The sequence below is a fragment of the Periplaneta americana genome, chromosome 17, assembly GCF_040183065.1.
Source record: "Periplaneta americana isolate PAMFEO1 chromosome 17, P.americana_PAMFEO1_priV1, whole genome shotgun sequence".
Lineage (NCBI taxonomy): Eukaryota > Metazoa > Arthropoda > Insecta > Blattodea > Blattidae > Periplaneta > Periplaneta americana.
The window spans coordinates 126,994,170-127,020,977 of NC_091133.1; the positions used below are offsets into that span (position 1 = coordinate 126,994,170).

Genomic DNA, 26,808 nt, shown 5'->3' on the forward strand with positions numbered 1-26,808 from the left:
GCTTTACCTGAAAGATTAGATTTGTATTATCACTGCTCTTATCTATAACTCACAGTTTCTCTATAGGCCTAATTAAAAGATAGGTGTTACAAAGATGACACATGCTTTCTAAGTACCAGTAATACTCCCTTATCCGCGGTTAACCTCGCCGACATTTTTTTTTTTTTTTTTACATATTTTAGCGTCTAGCGTCTTAATATTGAGAGTTTTATAGAAAATCTAGAATTTAGTGGCAAGCTGTATTTATAAACTATAGCATACCAATAGGTTTTGAAGTAAATCCAGAAAAGACTAAGTATATGATTATGTCTCGTGACGAGAATATTGTACGAAATGGAAATATAAAAATTGGAAATTTATCTTTTGAAGGGGTGGAAAAATTCAATTCTCACTTTGAGAGAGGAACATAGGTTAAGGGTGTTTGAGAACAAGGTGCTTAGGAAAACATTTGGGACTAACAGGGATGAAGTTACAGGAGAATGGAGAAAGTTACACAACCCAGAACTGCACGCATTGTATTCTTCACCTGACATAATTAGGATTATTAAATCCAGATGTTTGAGATGGGCAGGGTATGTAGCACGTATGGGCGATTCCAGAAATGCATATAGAATGTTAGTTGGGAGGCCGGAGGAAAAAAGATCTTTGGCGAGGCCAAGACGTAGATGGGAAGATAATATTAAAATGGATTTGAGGGCGGTGGGATATGATGATAGAGAATGGATTAATCTTGCTCAGGATAGGGGCCAATGGCGGGCTTATGTGAGGGCGGCAATGAACCTCCGGGTTCCTTAAAAGCCAGTAAGTAAGTAAGTAAGTAAGTAAGTAAGTAAGTAAGTAAGTAAGTGTCCACACCTGTGGAGTAAAGGTCAGCGCGTCTGGCCGCGAAACCAGGTGGCCCGGGTTCGATTCCCGGTCGGGGCAAGTTACCTGGTTGAGGTTTTTTCCGGGGTTTTCCCTCAACCCAATATGAGCAAATGCTTGGTAACTTTCGGTGCTGGACCCTGGACTCATTTCACCGGCATTATCACCTTCATCTCATTCAGACGCTAAATAACCTAAGCTGTTGATAAAGCGTCGTAAAATAACCTACTAAAAAAAAAGTAAGTAAGTAAGTATGCACTACTTAACTTACCAGTTCCTGTTTTGATTTTATCAGAAGGATGGCATAATAGAGTCCGAATAGTTCATGCACAGCTAAGTGCTATCAATAAGGTCCAAAATCCGTTTTTATTAACTGAATTCTCTATAATCCCAAAATAGAGAGATATTTTGACTTCATTAATAAGTTGTATGTTCGTATTGAAGCATGTCTTTAAATGCTGAAATATTATTATTATTTTTTCGTTTAAATTGAGTGTTCTCCGACCCGCCACATGGCTACACAGGTAGAAAAGGGTCCCTCATTCTTAAAGGATTAACCGGTCACTACTTCCCCTCGTTATGCACGGGTGAATTTCCATACACACAATAATTGTTATTCCAAAGGTCTGTCTGAATGACACATCTAAAAACAAAGCTATCCATTAGGGGCACTGACTGTATTCTAACTTGGCCCTATCTATAGTGAGGATCACGTAAGTTCAGTTCCCAAACAGCAAATATTTCCGCCTTGTCAGTGTTGCCAACTGTTACCAGATATCACCACATGTAGTAAAATCACGATCCTATGTACTGAATGACTTCTTTACTCACCGTACTTTACCTTAATGTTGGAAGGTTATTCTAAATAGTTTCAATAATAATGAGAAATGTATTGCTATGTTCTATTCTTTTATTCCTTTACATTATTATTAGTATTAGCATTAATAGGTTACTAGACGTAAATATACAACAAAGTATAGTATATAATATTCAAGAATCAAATCTGTTCCAAGACCAATTAAATTATTGTCACTTCACTTCAAAGATTCCAGCGTACATATACTGTACTTCCTAAAGGTAGATAAATTAATAACCAATTGACTTTTGGTTGGAATTCGAATGAACTTCTGATTATCTTTTGAAATTAGTAAGGAAATGGATAATACAACTAGGCTAAAACTGAAATAATAATAAATCAACTTACAAAAATAATTTTGGTCCTTAAAAGCCATAAGTAATTTCACTTCTAGATATCTTTTTAAAGATTTCATTTGTTTGTAAATTGCTTAATAACGCTACACTTACACTTATTATTTCTGCAACTCCACGTCTGTCATTGAAAAAATGTATGATACATAACTGTGAAGTCTCTTTTTGGCTCTTGTGTCCTAAATTTAAATAAGAAAAAGCAAATGATTCAAGAAATGTGAGCTGGTGAAAATTAAATACTCAATTAATAAAATAATTACTACCAAAAGAATATTTTATTAATTCTATACAAAAGATGGATTACACAGAACAGATGGCCAGAAATCATAGATTTATACACAACATACAGCATGAAACGATCATCAAAAAATGCTTTTTGTACACAATAACATCTTTCAAACGAAGTGAAATAGCCAATAAGTTCAATAAATATTATGCTAATAAGTAATAACTATAATTAATAATTATCTACAAGCTGTAAAAGGGAATAAAATAGTATATTGTTGAAATTAGGGGGTTATGGTTTATTACGTGTATTTATAATTTGAATTACTTTTTCTACATTTAATTATATTTTAATTTCTATTAGATTAGTTGGTGGTGTGGTTGTTAGTTTTATCTGTGTACGTCAGACTATTAAGGAAAAACTGAAAGAAATATTAAATCTACTATCTACTTTATATAACAATATTTAATCAAGAACTGAATATTACTATTAATTTAATAACATAAGACCCAAAACATCTCCAAGTCCAGACAATACACATGCTGATTTTCTTAAACATGTTGGCAAACAAGCAAACTCACTACTTTTATCTTGTAATCTCATCTAAAATACAATATCTGTCTGGAGAAAATCTATCATAACATCAATTTTGAAAAGCAATTATTCAACTAATATCTTTTCGAGTTATTGACAGATACCACTTACTAGTATGATAGCCAAAATTATGGAAGAGATGATTTCATAGATTGAATTGGTTCCTGGAATCTAGTAACTAACTTTCATTTTATTGGGTTGACTTTAGAGAATTGCATTCAACAAATGGACAGATTTTAAATTTTAGTCAAGATATTAAAGATATTTTAAACAGAAAACAAAACAACTTAACAATTTTAATTTATTTTCAAGGATCATATGGCTCTGTAGATATAAATCACTTAAGAAATTGCAAACTTAGGGTGTCCATGATAAAGTGTTACACTGGGTCAGTGACTTGATTATTTGATTCATTGTCACAAATATGTAAATAGAGACAGATTCATCTGGACTTCCCACATTGTTGTTTTCAGGAATACATTTTCCAATATTAATGTCGATGGTCTAACTAAAGAAATAGATCTTATGATAATCTCATCATTTGCAGATAATATGGTTGTCTAGAACAAAAAATCACAGTCCACAAATATTAATAAACTGAACCAAAATCCCAACAGACTTTTTGACTCTACTTGGAGAACTCAAACTTGCTCAATTAAGGGAAACTTTACTAATAAAACACAATCCCAAGTTATTTGAAAATGAATAGTATATAAGTTAACTTTAACAGATGATGTTAAGAAATGTGATACTTCTCCAGACATTTTAAAAATCATTAGAAACGATAAATGATCTGGTCAGTGAGTGACTACATACAGTATTTTTTATAGATGGATCCTGTTTACCAAGCCATAGATGTAGTGGTGTTGTAGTACAATACCAGTATATTCCCTTTTACAGGGAATTATATTCAAACACTTGTTTGCCCCATTTTAACCGTGACAACGCTTTTTAGCTTTTTAAGCATTCTGGTTATTGTATTGTGTTTGTGTTTAGTGAAAGATTTTAGATAAGGGCGCAAATAGCCATAGTAGCTAACGCGCCCTTTTTAAACGCCACTAACTAACTTCAAACACTGACTAATTTTGATAGTGAAAATTTAGATACACTTTTAAGCTTACAAAATCTCCAGTATCGACTTCATAAATCTGAGAAGGCTGTCATACTATCAGATTCAAAATCAGATGTTCTTGCTGCAGTAATGGACGTAACAGCATGAAATCTCAATATTTTACAGTGTTTTAATATTTTAAGCAAAATGGTCGAATTACATCGACGACTGGTACTTCCGTGGATCCATGAACTTTATGGAGTGGGAGGTAATGAGGTAGCTGAAAGGTAGCAAAATTACTGTAAGGTTATCTATACCTGCATCTTACCACACTGTTAAAAGAATAACAAGATCAGAACATGACAATGTGGTAACAAAAATCGGAATGATTCTAAAGCAAATGAAAAAATTGCAATAGGCCATCCGGCGTCTGCTCCACGATGGAGGAAAATCCTCAGAAGAAACCAACTAATCAGACCAAATGGGGGATCCAAACTACCCTCGAGTGCAGCTCTGAATTTGCAGGCCAACGAGTCTACCGACTAAGCTACATTGGTGGCTCCACTAAAAATATGAAGTACATGGCACTCAGATTATTAAATTGACAAACCTAAACAATTATTCATCAGTTAAGCTATAAAATATAATACATAGCAAGCAAGTTAATTCAATTTAAAAGTATAAACAATTCAATCAGTTGAAATATACAGAAACTGATAATAAATATCATGCAAATTACTTCACATTACAACAATTCATCACTTGTGGTATACAGCCTACTATTTAATTTACAGCACATACAATTCATCAGTTAAGCTATAGACCTACAGTCTACTATTCAATTTACAGCATATATAATTCATCAATTAAGCGAAACAAAAATATAGTACAATACATAGTAAAAATAATACACCTAATTTAATAACTGAACTTCTATGAAAATCTACAGTGGCAGTACTCATATTATCACAGGCCATGATTGTCTCAAATATTTACAAAGAACTGATATTTCAGAATCTCCCCATGCCATTTCTGAAATCTCAATGAAGATATGGATCATTGTCTTGACTGTTTAACTTTACACAGCTTTCAATCATCTGGTTAAATATTGGAGTGCAAGATAGCAAATGACATCAACTGCTGAACACTTGGTATCAATCAACCAACAAATTCATTACATTAAAGGGGAAAAAAAACTGAAAGAATTAATTGTATATAGACACAACACATAAGACAAGGCCGCTTCAGAACAGTAATTGGCAAGGCTCTGTTATTTTAGGATTCTTATGTAGATTCAATTTCACCTGAAAGAAAAAAGTAGCATCTATAAGTAGTAGTAGTAGTAGTAGTAGTAGTAGTAAAGATAATAATAATAATAATAATAATAATAATAATAATAATAATGACTGTAAAGTATGGAAATTAATATTGCAATGTAATATCAAAAGGTGATTTCACACCATCAACTCTTATCATTTAGTACAACAAATCTATTATATTCAGTTGCAATCACCAGTACCGTAGCTGTTCTTTCCTCCATTTTGTTGTTGGCTGATTTTTCACAAGTCTGCTATGATATGCAGCACTATCCATGACAATAACGCATTGCCCTAATGTTCTCAGGTCAACAACTGTGTTTGCACCCACTTCTCAACTACAGGGCTATTCATAGCACTATGGTAGTCCTGACTTTTCTTTCAATTGCATGAAAAAATTAAATCAGCACCTACAATAAAAATTATATCTGGGCATATAATTACGTCACATGAATTCACAGCATTTAAATAAAGAAAATAAAACATAACATAACATGACATGAGATCCTCTTTGGTGAAAGGCTTTCCCACGTTTTTATTTAGTCACCAATTTTTATATTTTTGTACCCTGATTAAAAAAATTACTCTTGCCAAATTTATGTAAAATATAAATCAATATAACTTACCGAGTATAAATCCACCTTTCATTTCGGCATCTAATCTTCCACCCTCATTTGTTGGTCTATGAATAACACCATTCATGTCACTGGAAACTTCACCTGGTTTATTTCATGAATAAGTGGGTGATCATACTTAAAAAAACAGAGAGAGAAAAGCAATTCACATTGACACTCTAAGAGACACAAAAATTTTAAAGACAGGAAAACCGTTCAAGAATTTTATAACTAACCTCTAGTTATAATATGAAACTATTAATTGCAAAACATGTTGTTCCCACCTGAATTCATTACTAGTAGCCTATATTAATTGCAATTTCATATTCCACATAAGTGTTAATCTATTTGTTAGTAAAAAATTCAATCACTCAATGTCTCACAATACATTGAAATTTACCATTTATAAAAATCCAAGTCTCATCCAAGAATACTACGGGTTTAGGGTTCTCACGCTCCACATTTCTTATATATTCTCTTAAAAACGAATAACATCACTTTCTCATACATGTGTATAAGGATCCCCTTTGCTCCATAGAAATTTCATCTCTTTCAAAATTTTTTTCACCGATGATAAGGATACTCTAAATAAATATGTTTCATAATCATCATTCATATGTTCCAGAACTTTTGCTGCTGTTAGTACTTCCCCTGTAACAGTAAATGAAAATTATGCCATATTTTTATACATAGGCCTATGACTAATATCAGAATTACATTGCATAAATCAACACAATAATTCCTGTAACTTCCCTACCTTTATGTAACTTGTCATAAATAAATCTCGCAATTGCATCTTTCGTAAAATCATCAGCATCAGTCACTGGATGTTTACGTAGTCTATGTTTTCCTGGTGTCACGAGTGGGGTCCCCTTGTGTGAATTTATCACTTTCGTGGCTGTAGTTAAGCCAAGCTGTAATAACAAACAATAACATAATACTTCTAAAAATTGTTATATCATAAAATTCATGCATAATACCAACATTTACAGCTATATGAATAGAAAATGATCAACATGTTAGGTTGGGTCTACGATAGGTTTAAGTAGACTAATATTTAGGTAATTCTCCAGAAAAGCTACACCAAAGAAGGCATAATTTTATTTTGTTTAATTGATTTCTGTGATATTTACATAGTGATGAACACGTGGTTTTAGTGCACAGCCACAAATACTTTCAGCACAAAAATCCTTTGACACTTACCTGTATATTCTAATGCATTGTTGTAGTCCCTCCCTCAAACTTGTTACTAATTACCAATATAACATGCGAGAGGTCCAGGACGAAGAGAAATGGTTAGTTTCCCAGTAGTGCGTCCTCGTCCTCTCGAGTGTTATATCTTAACAAGTACTTTGGGTGGGGTATCTTTTCTGAAGAAACACCATATTTAATATTACTTAGACCAGTCATGAATAAATTATTCAGCCAGAGTCAACGTTCCTATGCTTTATAGAGTATGTTATATAGTTATTATATAAAACTGAATTATTTTTAAGCACCATAACAGGTCAACATTCATGTAATATTTGCTGCAATATCAAGTTAATAATTACAATATGACTTGTATTTTCTTCGGCCGATGTGGCATGTAAATTGTGATCTGAACGGTTAATTTAATACCAAAAGAGAAAACTGGAAATTTACTTTCGTGCTGTTTGATTACTTGTTCGTCTAATTTGTAAATGTATTTAAGCTATCACCTACTGCAGTATTACAGTATCTTAAATGTATTTAGTTTGGCAATATGAAAATCACTGACTTGATAAACATGTAGGCCTAACCTAAAAATTTGTTTTGTTTGACCACAATCATGAAATTATTAGTGCAAACTCCTAAAACTGAATACCACTTTGAAATGTATGCTTAAGAATACTTACTCCTAATAAATGTCCTATTCTGGTTGTAATTGCTGTCTCCGTTAGCATAATTCCTTCTTCATTATCTTCTTTCTTCAACTCATTATACACGTGAACTACAGATTTCTGAAGCGTACTCTGAATGCCACACATTTTCTTCCTTGGAGGAGTCACTGCAACACTATTTCATTTTTTTGACATAGTAATAAAAATCTAAACACGAAAGAAATTCATTAAAATTTGAAATAATATTTCTATCCATTACCCACGTGCATTATCACGCCCAAGTATATTATATTCATTCGTACTTATCTGACTATTCTTGAATTATAACCACAACGCAACACATAAAATAACTATTATGTATTAATATTAATACTAATATTAATTAATTATTAATAAGTTCGAATTTCACTATCTTCCAGTAACCGGCTGAGAAATCTAGTACAATTTTAATTTCATGGAACTCCAGTACCGGCAAATATTGTCGATATTTGCCTCAGCTGCCAACATACCGGGTACAAAATCACTACCATTTATAGTATTTGTCAGTATCGAAATTCGAAACGATGTTGGCAAAAGAAAATTCAACCTTCAAACTAGAAAATCACCATAATCCACTAGCATTTGTAGTAATGGGGGAAAAATGGTTAGGTTTCACCCTTAGGGTATCAAGTTACCTGGTCTTCCCTATATACCTGAACTGAAGTGTAAATGACCTAGCTCTGTGCCCACAAATTTTAAGGTCGCAAGCTAACTTCTTCCGGACTGAGATATATTATTCGCAAATAGTAATTAATTACTGATACAGTTACCTCTGTATTTGAAGTGCATGAACGCTTATGCGACTACACAACAGATGCGTGTGGTGCCAGAGGATCGTATGAGTTGACTCCGGAATAGTGACGTAAAAAGAAAAAACTCTGAAAAAACCCAACCAGGTAATCAGCCCAAGCGGGGATCGAACCCGCGTCCGAGCGCAACTGCAGACCGGTGGGCAAGCGCCTTAACCGACTGAGCCACACGAGTGGCTCTTGAACAGGATAAGAGGTGGGCAAAAATTATAGCGGTGCAATTATAAAACGTCACTTTTCACAAGCACTGCAGAATTATACCAGCAGAAACATAAAACTTAGTAAAATAAAGAAGCCAAATTATCTTAGTAAGCGAAAATTTTCAAGAAAATTTGTAATCGTATCCGTACAATGATCAAAATTAGCAAAATCAAAAAGCTAAAAAATGAAATTGCTTAACAAAAGAAACATTTTCATGAAAATGCATTATCGTATCAGTACAATAATTTACAGATTTACAAAAATTCATAATAATTATATCAGTTAACTATAAACTTATAACAATTAATAAACTAAAAAGTTGCTTTATAACAGACACACAATTATGACACAAGACGAAATATTAATTCAACATTAGTAGAACCTAAATGTCTCACATCTGCTGGTCTAAAGCATAGCATAAATTTTGGCCCTCGGTTGTACAATGCTTTAACTAAATTACATCCAGAACTTCTAACATGTAACCCACTAACATATAACAAGAAAATTAGAAACGTGTTAATATCTTCAATTTGATTAAATAAATTTATAGCCTATGTGTATGAATTAATCAACCTATATTATATTTGTATTCTATAATTTTGAAATATATATTAGTCCTATTTTTCACGTGCGATATTATTCTTCTCTAGTGTTAATATTATATTATATAATTCCATTGCCGCTGTAATTATATTTTAGTTCCTATTTTATTTTACTTATTTATTATTATTATTATTATTATTATTATTATTATTTTTTTTATTTTAATATTATATCTGAACTGCGACCGAGCACGATCGCTGCTCATCCGTTCTCAAATTTTGTTAATACTACTGTATCTTCTTTTTATATTGCTTGTATTATTTTATTTCTATTTCTCTTGTTTGTTTTGTAATTATATTCTTCTTTATTCTGTATATATTTAAATTTAAATAAATAAATAATTAATTATTAACTAAAAAATTTCCGAATTCTATATTTATAATGTAAGAACATATCTGTGGTGTTTGGGTAAAGGGAGATAAGTCATAAAAATGAGTTCGGAGATAAATGAAAATTAAACTTGGAACCCTTATTACAAATAATTTTCTACACAAATAAAACACATCAACTGCTTGTATTCTTTGATTTTTGCACACCCACTTGTATAATTTAACTTGCGTGTTCATCTGGGGAACAAAATTCCACCTGGACAAAAAAATGACTTATACCCCTTTACCCGAACACCACAGATATATACTACTAACAGAACATGTGTATGACAGTCATCTTTCATTCAGAGTACAAGAACTTGCAATGTACACAATTAATAGGACACACTTTGTATGTCAGTCAGAGAACACACAGCCACCTCTGTATTTAGAGCTCATGAACATATGTGACAATTCATCGGTCTGGCCTTGTGAAGTGCAGACGTGTTCATTATCATCTCTTATCATCCATTATTCATTTTAAAAATAGTTATAGTCACCCGTGGATGGATGCTTCGGTATTATTTATTCACTTAGTCTACAGAATATTGTTTTATATTAGAGAATTTAGATGGGTACATGGGATCAGTGAATTGAACCCGAGGCCAAGAAAGAAGAAGAAGAATATATGTGACCTAGAGAACACACGTTGTATGATGACTTAGCGACCTCTGTATTCAGAGTACATGAACGTTTGCTGTATTCGACAAGCAGAACATAATGTCAGAGGACGGTAAAATGTGAACTACGAGTAGCTAACAATTGTATCGCTTCGTCAAAGGAGTCGGAATGTGTTCTACATGTATACCTAGTCAACGTGGAAAACATTTTATGGTCATCGCTGGCTACATTTCCGCTTCCACAAGTCTCTCGCGAGTGGTGAAAAAGATGGAAGTGATGTAAGTCTCCATGTAGTCGTTTTTAAAGCCTAAGAAAAAGGATAATTAACATTGCAGCCGACAAGCCACGACCACAAGAAGAAACAGGGGGATACATTTAATAGGCAACGGTAAGTAATCCAATGAAACCTAAGGCAGTTGCCAGTTGATAACATTTACAAAATCCGAGTGAAGTAATAAGAAACTAGGAAAAGTGACCCATTAGCAATGATGTAGGTAACTTTAATTTGAAAATCTATGTATCACGCTCGTTTAAAATTGTGATTAAACGAGCGTTGAGCGACTTCCGCCGATTTTGGAATAGATATCGACGCACTTTCAGTTTCAGTTTCAGTTTAGGCTTTTATTATCCCGTCAACATGAAGGTGAAAGCGATTGAGTATGATTTTTTGTTTTCTATGTTGGCAGTTCAAGTGCATCGGTGTCTATTCCAAAATCGGCAGAAGTCGCTCAACGCTAGTTTCACCAAAATTGTTACCACGACTGCCTACAAACATCGATCAGATACATTCTGTATTAAATGACTGAACATTAATACGAATAGAGATGAAGATACAATGATGCCGATTTAAATATTATCAATTTTACTATGAGAAGTAATTTGGAATAATTTTTATTGATATTAGGAACGGTGTACCTTGATGGAACATTCAAAAGTAGCCCCAAACAATTGTATAACGGTTTTCAATTCGCTGAAATAATAATAATAATAATAATAATAATAATAATAATAATTCTTCATCATCATCATCATCATCATCATCATCATCATCATCATCATCCGGTGTCATAACAGTCGTCGCCGTCTTCTGGAAACCAAACGCCACTCCTCTCTGTTCATCCACTGGTCTGGCTCTAATCCGCTACCGTCCATAGCTGCTAGTACGCCCTTCATCCAAGTCTTCTTGGATAATAATAATAATAATAATAATAATAATAATAATAATAATAATATCTATAAGTACTGGTGCTGTCCTTTCGAGAAAAATACATTCCACAAACCCCTGATTTTTGCCCCAAAAATGAAAACGCTAAGAAAAAATAATTGGAAAAGATTACAATTTTAAGTAAATTAAAAAAAATCCAAAAAAATTCCAACTTTCGCAAGTAAATTCAAAACACAAAAATTAACGAAAACAAAATACTTTAAATATAGACAACTTCAAAGTTACATTTCAATTTATAATAACGATTAACTTAACATTCTTAAGTTAATATAGCCTAGCCTAACCTAACCTAACCTAACCTAACCTAACCTAACCTAACCTAACCTAACCTAACCTATGTCAACGACGAAACACTTCAGGAAATACGAAACTACAATCACTTATCTCTCATTAATGAAGACGTGGTTACATTTCTCCCACTTCTATGAAAAAATAATGCATGCGTTCACGATGACCTGGATACGCTCTCTTGAACATCAACTCTGCTAAATATCTGACATCCGCCTTCCATCACCATATCTAATCTCAAAGTGACAGAGACAAAATCAAAACAATAGAATATCGAATTAATGTAACATCATCGAACATCGATTTGTACACGTGCGACTAGCGACAGAATCTTGCGCGGACTTGGTTAATAAAAACCTAAACTAACCGAACCTAACCTTCGTATATGTAAGAAGCGTAACCAGATCACGAAGGGAACAGCTTGATTTGGTCTGGAATGTACACGCGAAAATAAATTCACGTAAAGATCACGCCGTCACTGCATGAAAGGTCAGCGCATGCGCCAGAGACAAACGGTTTCTATCCTGTTATTAACATCGAACACAAAATGGCTGACCACCACTTCCAATCGGCCGATATCCGTAAGTACGTAAATATAATAAATCTAAACTACAACCTAATTGTTTCTAAGTGTTATCACATTAGGAATAATATCAGAAGCTTTTAAAATATGTATTTCATAAAAAACCAGTACTTATATATATTTACCAATAATAATAATAATAATAATAATAATAATAATAATAATAATAATAATAATATGGAGCGTGGCATTGTATGGGGCAGAAACATGGACATCATGACGAAGTGAAGAGAAGCGAACAGAAGCATTTGAAATGTTATGGAGAAGAATGAAGCGCGTAAAATGGACAAACAGAATAATATTTTTTTTTATTTCAGTAGGTTATTTTACGACGCTTTATCAACAGCTTAGGTTATTTAGCGTCTGAATGAGATGAAGGTGATAATGCTGGTGAAATGAGTCCGGGGTCCAGCACCGAAAGTTACCCAGCATTTGCTCGTATTGGGTTGAGGGAAAACCCCGGAAAAAACCTCAACCAGGTAACTTGCCCCGGGAATCGAACCCGGGCTACCTGGTTTCGCGGCCAGACGCTCTGACCATTACTCCACAGGTGTGGACGACAGAATAAGAAATGAAACTGTGTTTAAAAGAGTGGGTGAAGAAAGAACGATGCTGAAACTGATCAGAAAGAGGAAAAGGAATTGGTTGGTTCACTGGCTGAGAAGGAAATATCTGCTCAAGGATGCACTGGTAGGAATGGTGAACGGGAGAAGAGTTCGGGGCAGAAGAAGATATCAGATGATAGACGACATTAAGACGTATGGATCATATGCGGAGACAAAGAGGAAGGCAGAAAATAGGAAATGTTGGAGAATGCTGGGTTTGCATTGAAAGACCTGACCTTGGGCAGAAAACTATGAATGAATGGATATCGAATTACCCAATTTCTATTGTAACGATAGTCACCAGCCATTCCAGGCAAACTGGAAATTCCAATGAAAAAGCCTTTTTCAGAAATATTTGTTTTTTATTAGTGCAAGACATAAATAAGGCTCTAAATTTAAATATTCTAATGTGTTATTTTCAAAAGGAAAACATTTTATAAGTTTCATGGGCATTGAATGTAAATGATCTTGGCTAGGCAGTAGGTACTTTTTGTTCTCTAAAGTTTGCAGCACTTACTCATAGAGAGATCAGCTGTTAAGGTACGTTTTTCAAGGAGACGTTGTTGAAGGCACATTTTGAGAGTCTGCACTGTTAATTCCAGAGCTTCAGGATCAAGAAACTTTTACTCTGTACTATATTCTTTCTGCCATTTATTTTAAGTAGTTTGGGTTAATATTAGCAATCTTACAGTTCAAGTGAATATTTTGACTTAGAAATAGCTCAGTTATTTTTAATTCATCTGTAACATCCGTGACAAAATGTGTCTATCATCAGACATAGAAGAAACAACTATAAAATATTTACGGATTATGTTTTTGTGAACTAATTGGATGCCATGAGATTTGCATAGATTTCACACGGACTCTATAAGAATGAACCTCTTTTTGCTTGAGGTAGAGATCTGTGTTCTACATTTTTTGTTATTAAGATATGAAGTGAGTTGACAAATCTTGTAACATCCGTGACGGAACCTTTTCTTTATTTCCTGCAATAATACTTACAAATGGCTTTTAAGGAACCCGTAGGTTCATTGCCGCCCTCACATAAGCCCGCTATCGGTCCCTATCCTGAGTAAGATTAATCTAGTCTCTATCATCATATCCCACCTCCCTCAAATCCATTTTAATATTATCCTCTCATCTACGTCTCGGCCTCCCCAAAGGTACTGTATTTTTCCCTCCGGTCTCCCAACTAACGCTCTATATGCATTTCTGGATTCGCTCAGACGTGCTACATGCCCTGCCCATCTCAAACGTCTGGATTTAAAAATAAATTTTATTCAACAAACTTTTTTTCTGTAAAATTATACTGATGTTCTAAATTGATTATAATAATAAAAATTGACAAAGTAATTTCATTTCCAAAATATAAAGTCTGAAAATAATAAAAATGTAATATGCGTTATCTAATACATAAGGACAACAGACTCAACTACACAAAATTTCTGGGACTTTTTATAGACTCCAGTTTAACATGGGATAAGCACATCGAATAGGCCTACATATGCACAAAGCTATCGAGAGTTTTATATTTGCTAAAGAAATTGACTTGCGTTTCTCAAAATTATTTAAGATGTGCCTACTTTTCTTTCTTTCAGTCCATAATCCGATATGCCCTAATTTTCTGGGGAAAATGGAACCAAAATTGGAAGCGTCTTGATTTTACAGAAGAAAGCCATTAGTATTTTATGTAAATCAAACTATCTGGAACATTGTCGCCACATTTCAGACAATTAAAGATTTTAAGAATCATAAATTTGTATATATACGATCTAGTACTTTACACTCGACAAAATATCGACAATTACTCATTAGTGGCCAATATACATGATCATGAAATTAGAAATAATGAACAAATTAATATTCCATATTGCAGATTACACAAGAGCAACACAAACTTTTTAATTATGGGGATGAAATTATATAATAAGCTCCCCAGTCAATATTATAAATTACCAATCAATAGCTTCAAAATTAGATTTTACAATTGGTTATTAAATAATCCTTTTTATTCTGTTGCTGAGTTTTTCAACACAAATTTGTATGAAATTATATTTTAATAAATAAGTTTAATTGCAATTTAGTTAGTTTTCTTCAATTTAAAAGTTTCAAATTATTTCATGTTTTCGTTGTATTACTTAAATTTTACTGTTTCTGTTATTAGTGTTTTTTTAATGTATTTATATGTTTTTTTTTTCAATGTATTCTGACGAAGCCTAAAACTGTATGTCTAATGGCCAAATAAATTGAATTGAATTGAACTGGAATGGCTGTTACGCGACCATGGAGACGATCAGATTGGTCGATCCCGGGACCTCTCCAATGCGAGTCTCGTGTTTTACCACAGCTATTGAGCCACCTCGTTCGGTCAGTTCTTGTATTGTTACGTGTAGCTTTACCAACATTTGTCCTCTGTATTGTAATTTCAGTTTTGGTAAGCAGTACGGGGAATATTAATATTTTAATAATTTTTTCGTGCTCGACACATCCCCTCCCGTACCTGAGTGCACGTCAGTATTCTTTTAATCATACCCTGCCTTGGTTGAGATAAATTTCATGCAACTAACCACAGGGCTATGGAACATGGTTTTGAGCTCACATCCAGTTGGTTTTCTGGGTTTCTGTAAACTCAGCGCGTTGGCTCGACAACTGCGCATCCATCCCTTGTCTTATCTTATCCTTGGGCTGCCTACTTAGCACTGCTGCAGGGCCAAAGATCACGCTCTGAGCTGATACAGCAAGCGGCCACGTGATGAAGTCGTTTCTATGCCAGCACTTGTTGCGGCTACAGCTGATGTCATCCGTCATGAAAATAAGCTGCCGCAGTTGCTTATACAGTTCTAGTTGGTCTTTCTGTTTTCGGAAAGGTACGGACTTATACAAAGGCACACTCATTCTAGGATTAAGCAGGTGTTCTATTTTATTCAATTTTTAAGGTAGAGACCGAAGGTGTAATCTATACTAATAATAAATCTGTAGCCGAAATTTTTCTGGTAGTTTTCGATTTTCCAAAAATAATTGGTCGTAACATATATAATTAACCACCCTGAAACCGAAAATTGCATTTTTGAAATTTTTGTTTGTAAGTCTGTCTGTCTGTATGTTTGTTACCTTTTCACGCGATAATGGCTGAACGGATTTCGATGGAAATTTGAATATAAATTAAGTTCGTTATAACTTAGATTTTAGGCTATATGGCATTCAGAATACATTATTTAAAAGGGGGGTTATAAAGGGGCCTGAATTAAATAAATCGAAATATCTCGCTTATTATTGATTTTTGTGAAAAATGTTACATAACAAAAGTTTCTTTAGAAATAATTTGCGATGTGTTATTCCTTGAAAAATTTTGATAGGACTGATATTTAATGAGATAAATGAATTTTGAAATTAAAATAACTGCCATCTAAGGCCGTGTAATGAATTAAAAAACAAATGACTTCGTCTATAAGGGGCCTTGGACAACAACAATCGAAAGTTATGAAAGATAGCCTACAGAGAATGTTTCTGTGTTTGTATGAAGTAATATCGGAAGCTAAATTAACCGATTTGTATAATTAATTATTATTTCACCATTGGAAAGTGTAGTTTCTCTAGATGGACATAATGCTATAATATTATTACAGTAACTTCTGATATAATATAATATAATATAATATAATATAATATAATATAATATGTAATATATAATATAATTTAAGTTATTTGAAGGGTTGAGAACCATAATGGGCCAAGCGCCATTTACTGAATATGTAGAAAACAAGGGTTAAAATTAAGTCATTACCATAATTCAATTGAAACCTATAACAAGTAAAATAAGATATACACATTAAATCTAAATGATGCCAATCTTCATTAAACTATGGTTGCATGTAATAAAAATTAAGAAACATGTTAAAGGAATTGTCATTGCACCAAATGAGTGTCTCTGGACCAAAATGATCGCATTTTAATTATTTGGATGCAATTTAAATTAAGTAACATATTAAAGGAACATATCAAACACGAATGTTCCCTGGATCAAATGTCCTATTTTATTTATGTAATTACTTTATATTTATTTCTAACGGGTGCAGCAGAGCGCACGGGTACGGCTAGTATAATATAATATAATATAATATAATATAATATAATATAATATATTATAATATAATATTATATAATATAATTTAAGTTATTTGAAGGGTTCAGAACCATAGTGGGCCAAGCGCCATTTACTGAATACGTAGAAAACAAGGGTTAAAATTAAGTTATTACCATAATTCAATGGAAACCTATAACAAGTAAAATAAAGTATACACATTAAATCTAAATGATGTCAATCTTCATTAAACTATGGTTGCATGTAATAAAAATTAAGAAACAGGTTAAAGGAATTGTCATTGCACCAAATGAGTGTCTCTGGACTAAAATGATCGCATTTTAATTATTTGGATGCAATTTAAATTAAGTAACATATTAAACGATTTATCCTTCTATCAAACACGAATGCTCCCTGGATCAAATGTCCTATTTTAATTATGTAATTACTTTATATTTATTTCTAACGGGTGCAGCGGAGCGCACGGGTACGGCTAGTTTATAAATAAAATAGTACCAGAGCGCATCGCGAAAAAGACGCTCTTTAAGGAACCGTGTGTAAACCGCGTATTTACAGCGACTGCGTAGTAGTCGGGCAGTCTAATTTTGACTTATACTGTATAGGCTTACAGTATCTACAGTATTATCATTTTCTGATTAAATTACAACTTTCATGGACAGTACTGTACACAAGGTCACACACGTGGGTACTCATATCTCTATTGGCTCGCTGTCACAGTACAAACAATAACATTGATACACACATGTTTATACTACCCTAGTTACAAAATTAGATGACTGTTAATCTCCTGGTCTTTTAATCTCTCCATACAGGAAATAAATGCAGGAGAGCGCATGGTTTTTAAACAGACGTTATAACGATAATATTATATATCTACTTCGCTCCAATAGATGACGCAATAGTAAGCACATTCCTTTCACGGTTGGTCTCCTGGTTGGAGAACAGTATGGGTTCTAGTCATATACATTTCGCTAGCCCGCGCTACGAGCGTGCTAAACTAGCCCTGGCTTTCGACTGGTTACTTGTACAGGATTCATATAATATCATATCGCTAACACTGGTTTATGAATACGAAAACCATTAGTTCGCTGATCATTCACCGGAAGCCTGCGCTAAGAATGTCTATGAATACGGCCCTATATAGGTCTCGCAAGTACGGGTTACCGACGGAAGGAATGCGAATCAAACACTGCGATAAGGAAGAGCGGGCGACAGGAAAGGTCACGAGATAACTTGAATGACATTCAAGAGTACAGTCGGAAGAGAAATGACATCGATAGAATCAGTCTTGCGTTGTGATAGTTACATTACGACTTTAGTTTGTTCCATTGCATGTGAATACGTGTCTTGTATCGCACGGTATCATTATTTCATTCGTAAACATATGTTGAGCGTTTAATTAGCTTCGAATTTTTCCCTTGCTACGTTCTTTATTTCCACACCGATGTCCTCAATTGTTCATCTTCTTGGGAGAGACAGTACTTCCATCGGCTCGCACCTCTCCCCCCTCGGCGTGCCTACATACACACGTCAAAACAGACAGCAACGCCACCATTGCTTTTCGGTAATCGATTCTTGCGCGAGCTATAATTCAGTATTAGTATCCTACAGCGCGTTCATAGCTCGGCCAGACCACTAAAACATTAAAATTTGAAAATTGTACTTTCAATAATTGTTCCTTTTAAGATTATTCATGTTTATTTTTTATTTCATCATCCTTAATTAAAAGTTTTCTTGTTTATTTCATCATCCCTAATTAAAACTTTTCTATCACTTGTTTATATTATTTAGGTTATGTTATAACGGTACAATGTAATAGGTTTACTTCGAAGACATTTACAGTAACTGTATGTACTTTTTTCTTTCGAAAAATCTTTTTATAGTTGTATTTCTGGTATATGAATTCTTACAATGAATAATCACATTTTCAATACGATTTAAAAATATGAATTTACACTGATTGACATCATCAGAACAAGAGCTTTCTGTGCAACACCCTAGATCATATATATATATATATATATATATATATTATATATATTAAATAAAACATAACATTATATATATATATATATATATATATATATATATATATATAATGTTATGTTTTATTTAACGACGCTCGCAACTGTAGAGGTTATATCAGCGTCGCCGGATGTGTCGGAATTTTGTCCCGCAGGAGTTCTTTTACATGTCTACTGACATGAGCCTGTCCCATTTAAGGACACTTAAATGCCATCGACCTGGCCCGGGATCGAACCGCAACCTTGGGCACAGAAGGCCAGCGCTACCAACTCGCCAACCAAGTCGACTCATATATATATAAAACAGATACATCATCCCTACGTTAAAATCAGTAGCACTTTGAAGAGAACAACCGCCAGGATCGCCACCCATCCGCCGTAATCGAACACGAGATGGCAGTACAGTCGTTAATGCAATTCAAATGGGAGTTATGACGTGACTCCTTATGTAACAACTAGATGGCAGCATAGTAAACCTGACAGAAGTTGTTACCGTCAAAGCCTATAAGGCCGAGCAATCTGGGTATATATGATCTAGTTCTAGGGTAACACCTATTTGTAATCAGTTACAGAGGCTTCAGTACACCATTGAAAATAAATTGACCAGCAACAATTTCCAGAATTGCGGTGACTGAGAAAGGAGTGTGTAGCAAAAGTGATGTTTCACTCTTGTCCTTATGCCGTACTTACGTGAAACCTTCTGATGTTTATACAGGGATCAAATGAAGAGTTCAGAGCCATAGTGGGCCAAGCGCCATTTATTAAAAACGGAGACAGCAAGGGTTAAAGTTAAGTGAATGCCATAGTTTAATGAAGATTGACATATAATTTAGTTTTAATGTGTATACTTTATATTACTTGCTATAGGCCTATGTTTCCATTGAATTATGGTAATAACTTCATTATGACCCTTTTCTACGGTTTTAGTACATGTCGCTTGGCCCATTATGGTTCTGAACCCTTCAAATGCCTGTGAAAAATATATTTTTTTTATTGCCTCTCTATCTTCCAAATTGTGGATCACATAACAATTTTTTTATTATGAACACTTAATAAAAAATTACATTTTTTGTAGGAAACAAAAATAAATACTCCAGAATGATTTATTTAGATCAGTGAATTTTAGGATACAGTTAGACATATATGAAATGCTTCTTGTGCAATAATTACTTTTTGTTTAAAAACTTTGACGCCTCGTTCACGCATTATAATCCAAAATTCTCTCCTATTTCCTTTAGGAATAATTGTCATTTTCTAAAATTCTCTTGAGTTTGAAATTCGCTCTAAATTGACTCGGGACCGAGACTGTCACATCTTAACATTGGGAGTTAGTAACTTTCATTCCCTCCATTTTTAGTAATCAGCTGTCGAATTTACTACAAGTGTGGGAAGCTTGAATTTCTTCATCGAAAAGCTGAAAATGGGTCGAAATGCAATAGCGTGGACGTGAAGTGGCAGATTATTTGGATGTGGAAGAATGCCTAGATATAATATCTAACTCTATCCCAAGATTCGTTAGTGTAAGTACACCCATTCTGGAGTAATTAATTTTTTCCTACACAAAATACGATTTTTCATTAAGGTTTCAAAACAGAAAAATTGTTACATAATCCACAGTGTCCACACCTGTGGAGTAACGGTTAGCGCGTCTGGCCGCGAAACCAGGTGGCCCGGGTTCGATTCCCGGTCGGGAACCTCTGGTTGAGGTTTTTTCCGGGGTTTTCCCGCAATCCAATATGAGCAAATGCTGGGTAACTTTCGGTGCTGGACCCCGGACTCATTTCACCAGCATTATCACCTTCATATCATTCAGACGCTAAATAACCTGACATGTTGATAAAGCGTCGTAATATAACCTACTAAAAAAATAATCCACAATTTGAAAGCTAGAGAGATTGAGTTTGCAGTAAAAAAAAAAAAAAAAAAACTTCATTTTTCACAGTCATTTGGTCCCTTTATAAACATCAGGGGATTTCACATAAATATAAGGACAAGAGTGAAACATCTCTTTTGAAAGGATGCCCTTAAACTTTTGGTAGAAGCTGTACATATATATTTTAACACAGGCGGCTGAGAATTAGTCACACAACAAACTTTTTGTTTTCACAGTCGCAACTCACGCATCATTAATAATTATGGGTTACGGCTCTTTGGGTGCAAAGACTGCGAAAGTGAACTATCTTAATGTGTTTGCTTGTTGGTTGTTGATTCTTTGACAACATTTAACTGACTGTTGACGTGCGAGAATTGGAGATAAGTTTACGGAAATGTTTTATAATAATATTCAAGTGGTTTCAGACTATAGACTTTGAAAAGTGGCGAAACTCTCTGATAGTGCTGTCAGTCAGGTCTTGTGTAAGACGAAACACAAACATACAGTATACCAAATGACATAATAAGCACCGTGAAAGATAAATAAAATCCGTATTTAACGACGCTGTATCAATAGTAAGTTACTTAGCGTCGATTGAATTGGTAATAGCAAAATGGTGTTTGGCGAGTGAGGCAGATTGTCTTATCAGGAATCCAGGACAGGTGATGATACTGCGTACCTTAATGTAACTACACGTTTGAGTTAATTAAATTGCAATAAAACTGATTTTATTCGTCTTATGTATATCAACTATTTTTATAGGGCCTAAACTTTTAAGTTTTGTTACATTTTTCCTAGATTATGAAATTTCCATGAAGTCTGCAAAAATAAAGTCATTGAACAGCCTTATCTATACGGGCTATTCCATATGAAATCGATCAGTAAAAAATCTCGCATTTTTTATACTCTAATTTTTTCTCTATTTACACAAGGTGCTGAGGAGAGTGCATTTTCAAAAATATACTATCGAAAGTCAAACGGTTTTCGTATTATTGAGCGAGAAATTTAGCGTATTTTATAAAAACAAGCCTCTTTCAGCGCTCAGAACTCTGGAACCATTGAACGAGAGCTCATTTTGAAGTTGATATTTGGTAGGTTATGTTAAGAAGTAATCCTTATTTTTATTGTACACAGAGAGACAGATAATCTGATTTTACTTACTTTTAGGTTTTTTGCCTATTCGTAAAAATGTAAAAAATATTGAGAAAAAAACCTTGAATTATTAAGAGGGATTCGGCATTGTTTGCTTAGTGGCTCGGCAATAAGTTTCGAGGGTATTAAATAAATTATTTTCACACGCCTAGACTTGAACGGTGCAGTACCCCACGCAATGGCCGAGAGCTGAAGATAAGCGAGCGTTGGGCGTCATTTTACTCCTGTGTTTATGATAACCTGTGATAAAGCTAGCACAGCCATGACTGCTAGACGACACATTACATGTTTATGTCTCCTGGCCTTGCTTACCTTGGCTAGCTCCCGCCTCACAGTCAGCTGGTTAGTTCACGCGCGTACTATTTATTTTCTTTATTTGATATTTTCAATACTTTATCAACGTACCATCAGTAAAAAGTATGTGTTTATTTGTACTTTCAATGCGGAATCTAACTATATATTTTTAAAATATTTTTCCTTGGCAAAGACGTCTTAATGAGGAAAAATCTAAATTTCTCTATTTCCATAAAAAGTAAGAAAATCTGTTTAGGCCTATATGTCAATATAAACTTTAATTTCTCAGCATCAAAATAAACCATGATTTTGATCATTGGGTGACAGGGTTTCGGAGCTACAACAGTTTAAAGTTGCTAATTTTATGAAAATACGATAAATTTAAATATTTTAATTTAAACACTACGAAGTTCTGATGCCTCAAACTTTGCAGAAAGCTTTGTATCACAGTTCTCTACGTACAAAAAAAGATTTATTGTATTTAGAAATTGTAAGGTCAATTTTCTCTATATTTCGGTCGATTTGAGATGGAATAGCTCATACATAAAAAATGCATGAAATAATAAACCAACTTCCAAAAAGAGTACAGAATACCTAGGCCTAAGTGTGTTTGGTGACAGAATAATTAGTCGAGGATTGTGGCCACCTCGCTCCCCTGACCTATCTCCATGCGATTTTTATTTATGGGGGAACGTTAAAGAATAAAGTGTACGCATCAAATCCGCATACTTTGCAAGAATTGAAGGACAACATCACGAGAGAAATACAGGCAATCAGTCAACATGAACTTTTGGGAGTGAACCAGAATTGTTTTCGGAGATATAGGGGAATGTGTTGGAGTTGAATGTCATCACTTTCCACATCTGTTGTGATGCAGGTAAGCCCAATGCTAGTAGAGTAGTTAGTGTTCTGTACCCATGACTTGCTGGTCGTTTACGTGTAACTCTGGCGGCAGGCGCGCCAATTTCACCCAGTCCAAGGCCCCCGCGGAATGGCCCGGCCGAGCTACGAACGCATTGTAGATACTACAGCGTTATCGCTTTTATTTCAGTACAATCCGATAGGAGGCGCCAGGCGGCGTTGATGACGACGTTGAACACAGGTTGGACAAGGTCTTGAAAAAATGAATAAGCAATTTTAAAAATAATTTCATAGAAACAAACAAACAAATTTATTTTTCGAATTTTTTTAATATTTCGGGACAAATATGACTCAATCCAGGACACACCATTAAAATCCAAAACAATCCTGGGAAATCCAGGACGTCTGGCAACCAGGGACGTCGCTACGGGGGTGCGAAAGGGTGCGCAAGCACCCCATAAAAATCGGAGCACCCCTTTCCGCACCCCAAAAGGGCAATTTATTAAAAAAAGTACTAGGCATAAGATATTTTGAAGAAAAAAAAAACAATTTCTTGGATGTGAAAAAAACTACATCCCTTGGTGTTCGTTATGGATGTGAATAATAATAATAATAATAATAATAATAATAATAATAATAATACATAGGATTATTAATAAACAGATGTATAGTATGCGCACAAGTGCTTGAGAGAACATTTTGGATCTTTTATGTACCATAATTTTACAACTCGCACCACATTTTTAAATCTCGCACCCCATCCGCACCCCCCTTGCTCTGATTCTGGCGACGTCACTGCTGGCAACCCTGCTGATAACTCGGCTTACAGTTGCGGAAATACTCTGAAAAAAAAAAAAACAGGAAAGCAGCCAAACGGGGATCGAACCCACGACCGAACACAGCTCCGGATCAGCAGGCAAACGAGCCTACCGCCTGAGCTACACCGGTAGGTAAATTATTTATTTATTTATTTTTATTTACTTATATTTAATGTCCTGTACAACAGCCAGAAGCCAATTACAGTTCAGCACAAACAATATAACAAAAACATTAGCAATAATTTACAATAAAAGTACAAAGAAATAATTAAATTAATGGCAATTAATTAAAATGATAATTACAAATGAAATAATGGAATCATAAATGAAGAATGGAATCATATAAAATAGTATTACAAAGATATACAAGATAATAATAATAATAATAATAATAATAATAATAATAACAATAATAATAATAATAATAAACATGGTTTAGGTCGATTAACCCTATCAAGAATTACAGGGATTCTATTAATCTGCTGTCACAGTTTTACTGATCCTCCACTCCCTCCACATCTTAGAATAGAATTAACTACGAAGGTTAAAATTATTGTCCTTGAATGTGATTCAAGCGATAGTGATCCTACGAACAACTGGAGCTGTGCCTGGTCTGATTTCAGAATAAAATGTAACTTTATTTCCCACATTTAGGGACTGTGTGTGTGTGTGTGTGTGTGTGTCTTATCATGTTTGTCCTAGGTTTACTTTGCCTTTGACCTTGCTCCATTCTGACGGAATCTCGCTTATTGCAAAGATCTGCTCACCAAGTCCTCTTACGCATCACCACTGAACGGACCAAAGGCTCCGAATCTTGAAACCATATACTGACGATTAGGGAACGGATTTTTGTGTAAATAAATATACTTTTTTGCTTATAGATAAAAGACTGTAACTAGGACAAAAATTACGAACCGGAACTCGGTAATTTGTATATGAAATTTTATTTCACATAGAAATACATATTTTTGTAATACCTTCATGTAAATACATATTTTAAATAATTTAGCTATAAATACATACATCGTTATTTTTTCTTTGCTCTAAATTTTAAATTCAATCCAAAAACTTTTATACAGGTTGTTTCCGAGGTGATGTTACAAACTTTCAGTGATGATGGCGAAGGGCACATGTATCAATTTGAGATAAGGAACCCTGGTCCGGAAATGACCGAGTCGAAAGTTACAAGGAAAAATAGTTGTGTGGAAATGAAATAATTTTATTCCTCTGTACACCTTATTTATGTGTATTTATCTGTACATCTTACACATACTATATTCATCTGACGTTGTTTACGTTGTCTACTTACAGTATTCCATTCAGTGCGCTGTCCGAGGGGTGGGAACTACACTAAAGCAATGCAGATAGCGTAATGTGTAACGGACATGGTCGGTCCTGATATGCACGTCTGTAGACAGCAGTGTATGTGTACAAGTTGCAGTGTCCAGTCGATCAGTCCTAGTGAAATGGAGGAATACACGAGAGCGGAATAAGCAGACCTGATTTTCGAATACGGATGAGCCAATGGGAACAGTAGACAAGCTCACAGATTGTGTCGGGACAAGTACCCACGTAGGAAACATCTGGCCCATACCATCTTTCCACGACTGTTCCAAAGGTTAAGGGAAGGAGGGCACGTGGTGCCAAATTACAATTCCATTTCCACACAACTATTTTTGCTTATAACTTTCGACTCAGTCATTTCCGGACCAGGGTTCCTTATCTCAAATTGATACATGTGCTCTTCGCCATCATCCCTGAAAGTTTGTAATACCACCTCGGAAACACCCTGTATAGGTACTACACCAGTTCACATATAACAGATTGATCATTCTTATCGGCTTTGAAGGCAACAACTTTTATCAATTTCACTATGCTGCCATCTAGCGACAGTAGAAGAAGTCACGTTGCAACTTCCATTGAATTGCATGGAGCAACTATACTTCCATCTAGCGGTCGTTACTAATCGACAGTGGCGATCCTGGTGGTTGTCACTTGTTCCCGTTTTTAACATGGGGATAGCCAATCTTTCATATATGTGATCAGGGATACTACATATTAATGAAAATACAGTGTGAATTTCTTTCTTAAATTTATTGGGTCGTCTACACCTGTGGAGTAACGGTCAGCGTGTCTGGCCGTGAAACCAGGTGGCCCGGGTTCGAATCCCGGTCGGGGCAAGTTACCTGGTTGAGGTTTTTTCCGGGGTTTTCCCTCAACCCAATATGAGCAAATGCTGGGTAACTTTTGGTGCTGGACCCCGGACTCATTTCACCGGCATTATCACCTTCATCTCATTCAGACGCTAAATAACCTTAGATGTTGATACAGCGTCGTAAAATAACCTAATAAAAAATATATTGGGTCGTGACCTTGACTGCACGGACTTGCGCAACACCAGTTATAAATCGGGGATACGCCGGGGATCGATCCCTGATCCACAGGATTATACGCCCATTGCTCTAACCACTATAAATAGCCACCGTGACGACTTTATTCATAACTGTATGCTAACTGAAACAATCTTTAATGTGCACTGAAATCAAAAAGTATTTCCGTTCGCCACATTTTTAGGGGGAAAAAAACATAGAGCGTGAATTATCAGC

At 34.6% G+C, this 26,808-nt stretch overlaps 2 long non-coding RNA genes across 2 annotated transcripts in view; one reads left to right on the forward strand and one right to left on the reverse strand.

Moving 5' to 3' along the window:
- Window positions 1-2,354: 2,354 nt before the first annotated feature.
- Window positions 2,355-8,402, reverse strand: LOC138693460 (uncharacterized). Its single transcript, XR_011330323.1, has 4 exons — window positions 6,632-8,402; window positions 6,275-6,525; window positions 5,464-6,012; window positions 2,355-5,248 (listed from the first exon to the last, which is right to left on the reverse strand). It is a non-coding gene; the product is annotated as an uncharacterized lncRNA (long non-coding RNA).
- A 2,137-nt stretch (window positions 8,403-10,539) lies between these two features.
- Window positions 10,540-26,808, forward strand: part of LOC138693096 (uncharacterized) — a 642,128-nt gene continuing 625,859 nt past the window's right edge. Inside the window, exon 1 of the long non-coding RNA XR_011330224.1 lies at window positions 10,540-10,765. This is a non-coding gene — a long non-coding RNA (uncharacterized lncRNA). The remainder of the gene's footprint in view (window positions 10,766-26,808) is intronic.